Below are 13,464 nucleotides of genomic sequence, written 5' to 3'. Positions count from 1 at the left end.
AGCTCATTATGATGATGCATTACCGAGTGGGCCCAAAGATACCTCTCTGTCATACGGAGTGACAAATCCTAGTCTCGATTCGTGCCAACCCAACAGATACTTTCGGAGATACCTGTAGTGTACCTTTATAGTCACCTAGTTACATTGTGACGTTTGGCACACCCAAGGCACTCCTACGGTATCCGGGAGTTACACAATCTCATGGTCTAAGGAAATGATACTTGACATTCGGAAAAGCTACAACAAACGAACTACACGATCTTTGAGCTATGCTTAGGATTGGGTCTTGTCCATCACATCATTCTCCTAATGATGTGATCCCGTTATCAATGACATCCAATGTCCATAGTCAGGAAACCATGACTATCTATTGATCAACGAGCTAGTCAACTAGAGGCTCACTAGGGACGTGTTGTGGTCTATGTATTCACACATGTATTACGATTTCCGGATAACACAATTATAGCATGAACAATAGACAATTATCATGAACAAAGAAATATAATAATAACCATTTTATTATTGCCTCTAGGGCATATTTCCAACAGTCTCCCACTTGCACTAGAGTCAATAGTCTAGTTACATTGTGATGAATCAAACACCCATGCAGTTCTGGTGTTGATCATGTTTTGCTCTAGGGAGAGGTTTAGTCAACGGATCTGCCACATTCAGGTCCCTATGTACTTTACAAATCTCTATGTCTCCATTTTGAACACTTTCACGAATGGAGTTGAAGCGACGCTTGATATGCCTGGTCTTCTTGTGAAACCTGGGCTCCTTGGCAAGGGCAATAGCTCCAGTGTTGTCACAGAAGAGAGTCATCGGGCCCGACGCATTGGGTATGACTCCTAGGTCGGTAATGAACTCCTTCACCCAGACTGCTTCTTGTGCTGCCTCTGAGGCTGCCATGTACTCCGCTTCACATGTAGATCCCGCCACAACGCTCTGCTTGCAACTGCACCAGCTTACTTCCCCACCATTCAAAATATACACGTACCCGGTTTGTGACTTAGAGTCATCCAGATCTGTGTCGAAGCTAGCATCAACGTAACCCTTTATGACGAGCTCTTCGTCACCTCCATAAACGAGAAACATTTCCTTAGTCCTTTTTAGGTACTTCAGGATATTCTTGACCGCTGTCCAGTGTTCCATGCCGGGATTACTTTGGTACCTTCCTACCAAACTTACGGCAAGGTTTACATCAGGTCTGGTACACAGCATAGCATACATGATAGACCCTATGGCCGAGGCATAGGGGACGGCACTCATCTTTTCTCTGTCTTTTGCCGTGGTCGGGCATTGAGCCGTGCTCAATCTCGTACCTTGCAATACAGGCAAGAACCCCTTCTTTGACTGGTCCATTTTGAACTTCTTCAATATCTTGTCAAGGTACGTACTCTGTGAAAGACCAATGAGGCGTCTCGATCTATCTCTATAGATCTTGATGCCTAATATATAAGCAGCTTCTCCAAGGTCCTTCATTGAAAAACACTTGTTCAAGTAGGCCTTTATGCTTTCCAAGAATTCTATATCATTTCCCATCAACAGTATGTCATCCACATACAATATGAGAAATGCTACAGAGCTCCCACTCACTTTGTTGTAAATGCAGGCTTGTCCATAAGTCTGCGTAAACCCAAACGCTTTGATCATCTCATCAAAACGAATGTTCCAACTCTGAGATGCTTGCACCAGCCCATAAATCGAGCGTTGGAGCTTGCACACCTTGTCAGCATTCTTAGGATCGACAAAACCTTCCGGCTGCATCATATACAATTCTTCCTTAAGGAAACCATTAAGAAATGCCGTTTTGACATCCATTTGCCATATCTCATAATCATAGAATGCGGCAATTGCTAACATGATTCAGACGGACTTTAGCTTCGCTACGGGTGAGAAAGTCTCATCGTAGTCAACCCCTTGAACTTGTCGATAACCCTTAGCGACAAGCCGAGCTTTATAGATGGTTGCGTTACCATCCGTGTCTGTCTTCTTCTTCTTAAAGATCCATTTATTTTCTATGGCTCACCGATCATCGAGCAAGTCAGTCAAAGTCCATACTTCGTTTTCATACATGGATCCTATCTCAGATTTCATGGCTTCCAGCCATTTGTCGGAATCCGGGCCCGCCATCGCTTCTTCATAGTTCGAAGGTTCACCGTTGTCTAACAACATGATCTCCAAGACAGGGTTGCTGTACCACTCTGGTGTGGAACGTGTCCTCGTGGACCTACGAAGTTCAGTAGCAACTTGATATGAAGTTTCATGATCATGATCATCAACTTCCTCTCTAGTCGTTGCAGGCACCTCAGGAACTTTTTCTTGAGCTGCACCACTTACCGGTTCAAGAGGTAGTACATCATCAAGTTCTACTTTCCTCCCACTTATTTCTTTCGAGAGAAACTCTTTCTCTAGAAAGGACCCATTCTTGGCAACAAAGATCTTGCCTTCGGATTTGAGGTAGAAGGTATACCCAATAGTTTCTTTAGGGTATCCTATGAAGACGCATTTTTCCGATTTGGGTTCGAGCTTTTGAGGTTGAAGTTTCTTGACATAAGCATTGCATCCCCAAACTTTTAGAAACGACAGCTTAGGTTTCTTCCCAAACCATAATTCATACGGTGTCGTCTCAACGGATTTCGACGGAGCCCTATTTAAAGTGAATGCGGCAGTCTCTAAAGCATAGCCCCAAAATGACAGCGGTAAATCGGTAAGAGACATCATAGATCGCACCATATCTAATAGAGTGCGATTACGATGTTCGGACACACCATTACGCTGAGGTGTTCTAGGCGGCGTGAGTTGTGAAACTATTCCACATTTTCTTAAGTGTGTGCCAAATTCGTGACTCAAGTATTCTCCCCCACGATCTGATCGCAAGAACTTGATTTTCCTGTCACGTTGATTCTCAACCTCACTCTGAAATTCCTTGAACTTTTCAAAGGTCTCAGACTTGTGTTTCATTAAGTAGACATACCCATATCTACTCAAGTCATCAGTGAGGGTGAGAAGATAACGGTAGCCACCGCGAGCCTCAACACTCATTGGACCGCACACATCAGTATGTATGATTTCCAATAAGTTGGTTGCTCGCTCCATTGTTCCTGAGAATGGAGTCTTGGTCATTTTACCCATGAGGCATGGTTCGCACGTGTCAAATGATTCATAATCAAGAGACTCTAAAAGTCCATCTGCATGGAGCTTCTTCATGCGTTTGACACCTATGTGAGCAAGGCGACAGTGCCACAAGTATGTGGGACTATCATTATCAACCTTACATCTTTTGGTATTCACACTATGAATATGTGTAACATTACACTCGAGATTCATTAAGAATAAACCATTCACCAACGGAGCATGACCATAAAACATATCTCTCATATAAATAGAACAACCATTATTCTCGGATTTAAATGAGTAGCCATCTCGAATTAAACGAGATCCTGATACAATGTTCATGCTCAAAGCTGGCACTAAATAACAATTATTGAGGTTTAAAACTAATCCCGTAGGTAAATGTAGAGGCAGCGTGCCGACGGCGATCACATCGACCTTGGAACCATTCCCGACGCGCATCGTCACCTCGTCCTTCGCTAGTCTCCGTTTATTCCGCAGCTCCTGCTTTGAGTTGCAAATGTGAGCAACCGCACCGGTATCAAATACCCAGGAGCTACTACGAGTACTGGTAAGGTACACATCAATTACATGTATATCACATATACCTTTAGTGTTTCCGGACTTCTTGTCCGCTAAGTATTTGGGGCAGTTCCGCTTCCAGTGACCACTTGCCTTGCAATAAAAACACTCAGTCTCGGGCTTGGGTCCATTCTCTGGCTTCTTCGCAGCAGCTTGCTTACCGGGCGCGGCAACTCCCTTGCCGTCCTTCTTGAAGTTCTTCTTACCCTTGCCTTTCTTGAACTTAGTGGTTTTATTCACCATCAACACTTGATGTTCCTTTTTGATTTCCACCTCTGCTGATTTCAGCATTGAATATACCTCAGCAATGGTCTTTTCCATCCCCTGCATATTGAAGTTCATCACAAAGCTCTTGTAGCTTGGTGGAAGCGACTGAAGGATTCTGTCAATGACCGCGTCATCCGGGAGATTAACTCCCAGCTGAGTCAAGTGGTTATGCAACCCAGACATTTTGAGTATGTGCTCACTGACAGAACTATTTTCCTCCATCTTACAGCTGAAGAACTTGTCGGAGACTTCATATCTCTCGACCCGGGCATGAGCTTGAAAAACCATTTTCAGCTCTTCGAACATCTCATATGCTCCGTGTCTCTCAAAACGCTTTTGGAGCCCCGGTTCTAAGCTGTAAGGCATGCCGCACTGAATGAGGGAGTAATCATCAGCACGTGACTGCCAATCGTTCAGAACGTCTTGGTTCTCTGGGACAGGTGCGTCACCTAGCAGTGCTTCTAGGACATAATCTTTCTTGGCAGCTATGAGGATGATCCTCAGGTTCCAGACCCAGTCCGTGTAGTTGCTGCCATCGTCTTTCAGTTTGGTTTTCTCTAGGAACGCGTTGAAGTTGAGGACAACGTGGGCCATTTGATCTACAAGACATATTGTAAAGATTTTAGACTAAGTTCATGATAATTAAGTTCATTAATCAAATTATTCAATGAACTCCCACTCAGATAGACATCCCTCTAGTCATCTAAGTGAAGCATGATCCGAGTCAACTAGGCCGTGTCCGATCATCACGTGAGACGGACTAGTCAACGTTGGTGAACATCTTCATGTTGATCGTATCTTCTATACGACTCATGCTCGACCTTTCGGTCTTCTATGCTCCGAGGCCATGTCTGTACATGCTAGGCTCGTCAAGTCAACCTAAGTGTATTGCGTGTGTAAATATGGCTTACACCCGTTGTATTCGAACGTTAGAATCTATCACACCCGATCATCACGTGGTGCTTCGAAACAATGAACCTTCGCAATGGTGCACAGTTAGGGGGAACACTTTCTTGAAATTATTACGAGGGGTCATCTTATTTAAGCTACCATCGTTCTAAGAAAATAAGATGTAAACAATGATAAACATCACATGCAATCAAATAGTGACATGATATGGCCAATATCATTTGCTCCTTTTGATCTCCATCTTCGGGGCTCCATGATCATCGTTGTCACCGACATGACACCATGATCTCCATCATCATGATCTCCATCATCGTGTCTTCTTGAAGTTGTCTCGTCATCTATTACTTCTACTACTATGGCTAACGGTTTAGCAATAAAGTAAAGTAATTACATGACGTTATATGTTGACACGCAGGTCACAAATAAATTAAGACAACTCCTATGGCTCCTACCGGTTATCATACTCATCGACATGCAAGTCGTGATTCCTATTACAAGAACATGATCATCTCATACATCACATATATCATTCATCACATCCTTTGGCCATATCACATCACAAAACACTTGCTGCAAAAAACAAGTTAGACGTCCTCTAATTGTTGTTGCAAGTTTTTACGTGGCTGTTATAGGTTTCTAGCAAGAACGTTTCTTACATACGCCAAAACCACAACGTGAATTGCCAATTTCTATTTACCCTTCATAAGGACCATGTTCATCGAATCCGATCCGACTAAAGTGGGAGAGACAGACACCCGCCAGCCACCTTATGCAACTAGTGCATGTCAATCGGTGGAACCAGTCTCACGTAAGCGTACGTGTAAGGTCGGTCCAGGCTGCTTCATCCCACGATGCCGCTGAATCAAGATAAGACTAGTAGCGGCAAGCAAATTGACAATATCGACGCCCACAACTGCTTTGTGTTCTACTCGTGCATAGAAATTACGCATAGACCTAGCTCATGATGCCACTGTTGGGGAACGTAGCAGAATTTTAAAATTTTCTACGCATCACCAAGATCAATCTATGGAGTCATATAGCAACGAGGATAGAGGAGTGCATCTACATACCCTTGTAGATCGCGTGTGGAAGTGTTCAAGAGAACGGGGTTGATGGAGTCGTACTCGACGTGATCCAAATCACCGATGACCAAGTGCCGAACGGACAACACCTCCGCATTCAACACACTTAAGGTTGGGAGACGTCTCCTCCTTCTTGATCTAGCAAGGGGGAAGGAGAGGTTGATGAAGATCCAGCAGCACGATGGCGTGGTGGTGGATGCAGCAGGATCCCGGCAGGGCTTCGCCAAGCGCAAGCGGGGAGGAGAGGTGTTACAAAGGGAGAGGGAGGCGCCAAGAGCAAGGGGTTCCAGCTGCCCTCCCTCCCCCCTCTTTATATAGGGGCCTTGGGGGGGCGCCGGCCCTAGGAGATGGATCTCCAAGGGGGCGGCGGCCAAGGGGTGGCTTCCCCCCAAGCCAAGTGGGGGGCGCCCCCACCCCTAGGGTTTCCCAACCCTAGGCGCAGGGGAGGCCCAAGGGGGCGCACCAGCCCACTAGGGGCTGGTTCCCCTCCCAATTCAGCCCATGGGGCCCTCCGGGATGGGTGGCCCCACCCGGTGGACCCCCCGGACCCTTCCGATGGTCCTGGTACAATACCGGTTACCCCCGAAACCTCCCGATGGCCGAAACTGGACTTCCTATATATAAATCTTTACCTCCGGACCATTCCGGAACTCCTAGTGACGTCCGAGATCTCATCCGGGACTCCGAACAACTTTCAGGTTACTGCATACTAATATCTCTACAACCCTAGCATCACCGAACCTTAAGTGTGTAGACCCTACGGGTTCGGGAGACATGCAGACATGACTGAGACGCCTCTCCGGTCAATAACCAACAGCGGGATCTGGATGCCCATGTTGGCTCCCACATGCTCCACGATGATCTCATCGGATGAACCACGATGTCGAGGATTCAATCAATCCGTATACAATTCCCTTTGTCAATCGGTATGTTACTTGCCCGAGACTCGATCGTTGGTATCCCAATACCTCGTTCAATCTCGTTACCGGCAAGTCACTTTACTCGTACCGTAATGCATGATCCCGTGATCAACCACTTGGTCACATTGAGCTCACTATGATGATGCATTACCGAGTGGGCCTAGAGATACCTCTCCGTCATACGGAGTGACTAATCCCAGTCTCGATTCGTGCCAACCCAACAGATACTTTCGGAGATACCTGTAGTGTACCTTTATAGTCACCCAGTTACGTTGTGACATTTGGCACACCCAAGGCACTCCTACGGTATCCGGGAGTTGCACAATCTCATGGTCTAAGGAAATGATACTTGACATTCAGAAAAGCTATAGCAAACGAACTACACGATCTTTGAGCTATGCTTAGGATTGGGTCTTGTCCATCACATCATTCTCCTAATGATGTGATCCCGTTATCAATGACATCCAATGTCCATAGTCAGGAAACCATGACTACCTATTGATCAACGAGCTACTCAACTAGAGGCTCACTAGGGACGTGTTGTGGTCTATGTATTCACACATGTATTACGATTTCCGGATAACACAATTATAGCATGAACAATAGACAATTATCATGAACAAAGAAATATAATAATAACCATTTTGTTATTGCCTCTAGGGCATATTTCCAACACTACTCCCAGAGAGAGCAACCAAGACAGCAACCAAGACGAATCTACACTTCCCATAACCATTTTCTGAGAGAGAACCACCTACACTTGTGTTGAGATCAAGGCATTCCACTCCAACCATTTGATCCTTGATTTATAGCTCCCTCAAGTTGATTTCCACTTAAATTCTTCTCCCAATTTGCCTTTCTCAATTTGTGATGGTCTAACAAGAATGCTCTGAAATTTCTATTGGGGTTCAATCAAGGGTCAACAGAAAGCGGATTGGCGAGCATGGGAGCACTTGCTTCAACCGGAGAACAAAGGTGGTGCGGCTTTCCGGGACTATAGGTTGCTTAACCAGGCTCTCCTAGCATGTCAAACATGGGTACTCGTTATTGAGCTCGATATTTTGTGTGCACGAGTTCTCAAAGCTTGGTATTATCCTTACGGTGACCTTGAGGAGACTATTTTTTGCGCGCACATGGGGGGGATGCAACATCATCTTGGCAATCATCCACTTAAGGATTGTACGACTCGCCTGGACGGTTGGATAATGGTGCTAGTATCCATATGTCATGACAACTGGTTACCCCGGTGAAAGCACATTTGCTCCCTCGGTGGTTTTGACAATTCATGTCAACATACATGTTGTTGGACTAACATTTCCATCCAAAATATTTCAGGAAGAGTTCAACCTAGGCTTGTAGATGGATGGAGATGTGGACCCCTCAAGCCACTAAGGACAAGCATTGGCAAAATCTTCAAGACTCTACATTCTCGATTATGTGATCAGAGATCACATTGAGTTCATAAGAAAGCCAATACTACTAAAAGGGGGTGAGGTTTTGATCACGAGTCATTCTGCTCAAGTGATTGAAGATATTGATCCAAAAACCCTCAACCACTTTCTCACATTCTCCGTCCCACCGAAAGATATTCATCTGGACCCACTAAGATACACTAGACAAAGCCATAACCTAAACCCTAGAAACTCAGTTCCACCGAGATGGCATTTGGTCCCACCGAAGTGCACCGGCAAACTTTCTGTACCCAATCGAGTTCATTTCAAAATTACCAAGTGGAACCAATCGGAATTACCGAAACGATGCAAGTGCTTAGGTCATCACATATCAAAGCCACCGAGTGGATTCATGTGGTCTCACCAAAATGTCTAACGTACAAATCTTTTACACTGGTCGGTCTCACAGAGATTTACTTTTTGGTGTGACCGAGTTGCGCATAAATTTTGTAATGGCTAGATCTTTAGTGGTGGCTATATATACCCCACCCATACCACCTACTCCCAAATAGAGCAACCAAGACAAAACTACACTCCCCACATCCATTTTCTGAGAGAGAACCATCTACATTTGTGTTGAGATCAAGGCATTCCACTCCAACCATTTGATCCTTGATTTCTAGCCCCCTCAAGTTGCTTTCCACTTAAATTCTTCTCCCGCCTCCATGCCAAATCTGTGAGATAGTGATTGAGTGTTGAGGAGACTAACTTTTGAAGCACAAGAGCAAGGAGTTCATCAGCGACAAAAACAACATTTGTTACCTTTTGGAGAGTGGTGTCTCCTACATTGGTTAGGTGTCACTTGGGAGCCTCCAAAGCTTGTGGGGTTGAACCAAGGAGTTTGTAAGGGCAAGGAGATCGCCTACTTCGTGAAGATCTACCTCGAGTGAGGCTAGTCCTTTATGGGCGTAAGTCATGATGGCATGGACAAGGTTTCTTGTTCGTGGACCCTTCGTGGGTGGTTGCATACTTGGATAAATAGACATAAGAGAGGTTTGGAGTTGTCGAAACCCTATCCATTTTGTATTTTGTTGAACCATAGGACAACTTTATCCTCTATGTCGCTGTCAGTATGGAGGACAATGCCTGAAGCCTAGATACTACCGGTGTTGGATGAGGTTAGAAATATTGGGAAGGAATGGTGAAAGAATATGCGGTGCCCCCATGTTTGGTTTTTGTTATTGCTGACAATCTCTATGGACTAATGGTTGCCTTGAGCTATATTTGAAGGGTTTGTCCATAGGATTTTCCTATAGCCATTGTGCTTGTTTCAAGGAGTTTATGAGATTACCAAGGTGCTATTCAAGGAATTATCCAAAGATTGGTCATGTAGAAGACATGATACAAGGTTGATAAAGACTAAGCCAAAGAGTGAATCAAGTTGATTAACAGCCAAAGCATACAAGGTGTACCGAGAGGGATCAAGTTATCCCATGGTATGGTAAGCATTGTCCATTATGCTTTCTGTACTAACCCATGGTCTACGTGAGAGTTCTATGTGCACTACAAAAAAGACACTTTCGTGATGATACGTGTTTGTCACAGTAGGTCACGTTTTCTGTCATGCATGTACACACATGATGATTTTATGACAGAATCAAGATAGTCATACATGTGCTATCGTAGAAGTGTTCCATGACATTACCAAGATTATCATCATGGAAGTGTTCACTTCCATGACGACAAATGCCGCATCATGGAAGTGCTTTCGTCAAGGGTGACCGACACGTGGCATCCACCGTAACGGGTCGCCGTTAAGCTATCGGGTCCGGTTTTGGATCCGATAACCCGCTAATAGCCCGGATCAATGAGGATTTTCCACGTGTAAAATTATCATTGGCCAGAGGAAACACGTGTTGGCTCACCGTTGGGACAGATGTCATCCATTCATTGGACAGGAGGCGCCTATGATACGATGACACGTGGACCAGCCCAATAGTGGCCCATTCAGGTTAAAAGGCCAGGCCTATCAAAATAAGCGGGCCAGCCCATTAGCGGCCTACTTGAGTCAGGCCCATTTACAAGCACGACCCATACAAGTTACACAGAATCGGCCCATCAAAGGCCCATTCCGCATTTGAAAATTTCCAGCCCATTGTCAGTTTTAGCCCGTTAATGGCTCGCTACATCTTTGGGCCCAATTGTGGCCCGAGCTTCTTTCAGCCTGTTAGCAGCCCATCGTTGGTTCCATCCCATTAATGGCCCGCAACGTCTTTCGGCCTTTTCTCGGCCCATTCTACAGTTGGGCCAAATCTAGCCCGTCGTGACATTAGGCGTGTAAACGGCCCATTCGGTAAATGGGCCAACTCCTAGCCCATTTTGTCTCTCGGCCTGCTAACGGCCCGCACAACAGTTGGGCCTTTGACTTTAGGTCCATTAGGGGCCCATGTTCTATAGGGCATCATTCCAGCCCTGCGTGACTTTCGTCCTGTTAAAAGCCTAGTTTGCAAATTGGGCCTCCTCTGCCCCATAACACTTTAGGCCTCTTACTGGCACGTAAAGTAAAAGGGTCGAGACAAAATTGACATCTATTTCCGCCTGCTAGAGGCCCGCGGGCCATTTTCATTTATACGGCCCTATCGAGCTTTTGGTTTGTTAACGGCCTGCTAAGAGCCGTTGTTACGGTGGGCCACATCATTTGGGATCCACTTAATATTATTTTGACCAGCCCAATTAAGGCCTGCTTTGACTACACATGTTTGTTCATTTGTATGGCGTCCAGGAAATGTTTGGGCGTGTGGGCCCCCGTTTCAATGATATAGCATATTCAAGAATTATCCTACTGTATACTATCGCCTCTAAAAACATACACAATACAATAAAAAGACTAAGGCATAGATACGTACAATAATCCTACATTATACAATAAATAAATTACAGCCTAATATATCCATTGGGAATTATAGTTCGGCACCAGTGATAATAAAGCGTACACAAACAGCAAATTACATACACTGGACAAATAAAGCTCATACATCATGGACACGCATCAACAGAACTTACCATTTGAACTATAATCTCTTCAGAAAATAGGATTGGTCGGATTTAGATAGCACAAATTTCAGTCTACAAAATCTACAATTACTTTGTGGTTACCTCAGTGTCTTGTTTCATTTTTTGACTCCTACATCTAATACATGCATGTCTAGTCTCAACTTGTTGATTGTACGTTGAGAATCATGTACATGTTGTCTTGCCACCTCTAGTTGATACTCGAGAACATCAGCACATTCCAATTCCAATCCATAATCATTCGGTAATGGCTATGCCGCACTACTCGCAAATCTTTGTGTTGATGTCACTTCATCCTGAAATGTTTCTATAAGTACACATGACTAGGGAAAAGATATAGTTACAACAGTGAAGCGAGCAAGACAGACTATTTTGTACATGGCAAAGCATGTGATATTTTAAAAATTATAAAAATGGTAGTTTGTGCAGCTTGCATACAGAAATCTCTCTTAGCTCACCAGAGGAGCATGATGTTGGGGCCAAATCCAAAACACAGACAGGTTACAAATTTAGACAATACATTGCGTATAAGTAAGCAAGCAGTTGACCATTATGTAGCTCAATTAAAGTCTTAGGCAGCATAATGAACAACAGAGGGATTCATACAAACCTACTACAACAAGCAAAGCTATGCAATCATTAGCCTAGTATAAACTAGATTGTGAGCCTCATGCAGTAATAGTTGGTTAGTAGACTTCAAAGCTTCAGGCACACTTCGCTAGAGTAATTAAATGGTAAGGCCTTTAATTATGTCAACTAATAGTTATACAAGTACCCAACATCAGACATCATTGTTTGTGCATCTCATTAACTGAGGAAAAATAAAGCAATTAAAAATAGAAAATTAACTATGCTTGAAACAAACAAGGAATTAAACTATTGAGTTGGATACAGTGACTTACCTTAACTGTTTGAACAGGCTCAGCACTGCTCCTACTTCTCTTGCAACACTCCTTCCTAACATCTTGTACTTGTAAATCCTCAATCTTATCTTCATTGCACCCCCTCTGCAAGGTGACACAAACTAGTTACTCGTCTCCTTGGAAGATAATTATGCATACTTTTCAGTCTGTGAACAACACAAAAGGATGAGATTATAACAAAACAACACCACATAATGAAACATGCCACATCTCTTGCACTTGCACACAATGAAATGAACATTTACTATGTGTGCACTATGTAAAAACTAGGCATACCTTCGAACTAGATCTCCAGGTACTCTTGGAGAGCCTACTTTAGTGTACAACCAAACCTTTATGTCACCTATGAGTTAGACAAGCCCCCACTACAGCAGCTCATAGTGTTTAACTCGTTCACAAGCTATGTTAGAGTGTTAGATCAAGAATAACAAGTAATCAAAGCAAATAGTTCTGGTATGGCTGGCTGATGCAAACAAGCAATTGAACAGATGTATCAAGAAAAGAAGCAAAGAAGGAGGCTTAAAGACCATCGCTTGACTGACCATATTTAAGGGGCATTTAAACATCATGTGCAACGTATGAACTAACATAAACATTGCATATTCCAGATTCTACAATGGAATGCACATGTATTAGTTTATGCCATGTATGATGATTCCTAAATGTACGCTATAGCAGGCAGGAGTGATTCATTATTGCACGCACAATTGAATTTCAGGTTAAGGGCCAATTCTATTCCGCCTTTTCAGAGCTTATTGTCAAAATAAGCCATAAAAGATGTAAAGAAGTCATTTTTGAGTTATGGGCTTGGGGAGTGGACGAAGCGTCTCCGGTGGGGAGTACGAATGATCCGCTGCAGATGCGCTGCGGTTGATGAGAGTACCGGCGAAGCAGATCCGACATTGTGGACAAGGCCGGCACTGAATGGGCTGTGGTACAGTGGTGGATGAGCAGTCTACTTGTTTCTAGTGGAGGCAGGAGGGGTAGATGCGGCCGCAGAAGCATATCCGGCGAGGTGGACGCCGCTGGGACTGAATGGGCTGTGGTACGCTGGTGGATGAGCAGTCTAGGGTTTCGAGAGGGGAGGGGAAGAAAGGCCGATGAAGTATGTACGACATGATGTAAGTTGCTCTAGTGCTGTGGAGTTAGTCGTTTTTGTGGGAGGGGGAGAGGAAATGGGGGTGCCGTGTGGTGGGGGAACCGG

This window comes from Triticum aestivum, chromosome 6A, assembly GCF_018294505.1.
Source record: "Triticum aestivum cultivar Chinese Spring chromosome 6A, IWGSC CS RefSeq v2.1, whole genome shotgun sequence".
Taxonomy (NCBI): domain Eukaryota; kingdom Viridiplantae; phylum Streptophyta; class Magnoliopsida; order Poales; family Poaceae; genus Triticum; species Triticum aestivum.
This window is presented reverse-complemented; position numbering follows the sequence as displayed.